Raw genomic sequence first — 465 nt, 5'->3', positions numbered from 1 at the left:
GCCAGAGTGCAAAACCTGGTTTATGTCCCAGCCCTGAAGTTTGTTTTAGTTGGTGTAAACCTAAGCAGTCTTACAGGCTACCCATGGCAGTGTTACATACTCGGGGTTGAAAGCATGGGTAGATGTATTTATACATGCATGTATATGAATTAGATTTTATAGTAACAGACATGTCTATTTGAAGTGGAACCTGGTTTTCTTCTAATACCAGCTAAGGAGAGAGTGCTTCTTAATAGCCATCCCGTCTTCTGCTGTTACACACAGCCCTTCCGCCGACTTGTTTACACCGTATTCTCAGCGTTGTCTAATCCAGACAAGCTCTGTGAAAGCAGCCGTTTTCTATTCTGGTGGTTACAGCGTTCGGGAGATGCTGCAGATGTATTTTCCAAAGGAAACTGTAGATACCTAAATCCATATCCATGTAAATCCGCGTTCTTCCCGCGGCCCGAGGGGCGGTGCGGGGCG

Source organism: Corvus brachyrhynchos, unplaced genomic scaffold (genome assembly GCF_000691975.1).
Source record: "Corvus brachyrhynchos isolate BGI_N302 unplaced genomic scaffold, ASM69197v1 scaffold409, whole genome shotgun sequence".
Classification (NCBI taxonomy): domain Eukaryota; kingdom Metazoa; phylum Chordata; class Aves; order Passeriformes; family Corvidae; genus Corvus; species Corvus brachyrhynchos.
This window is presented reverse-complemented; position numbering follows the sequence as displayed.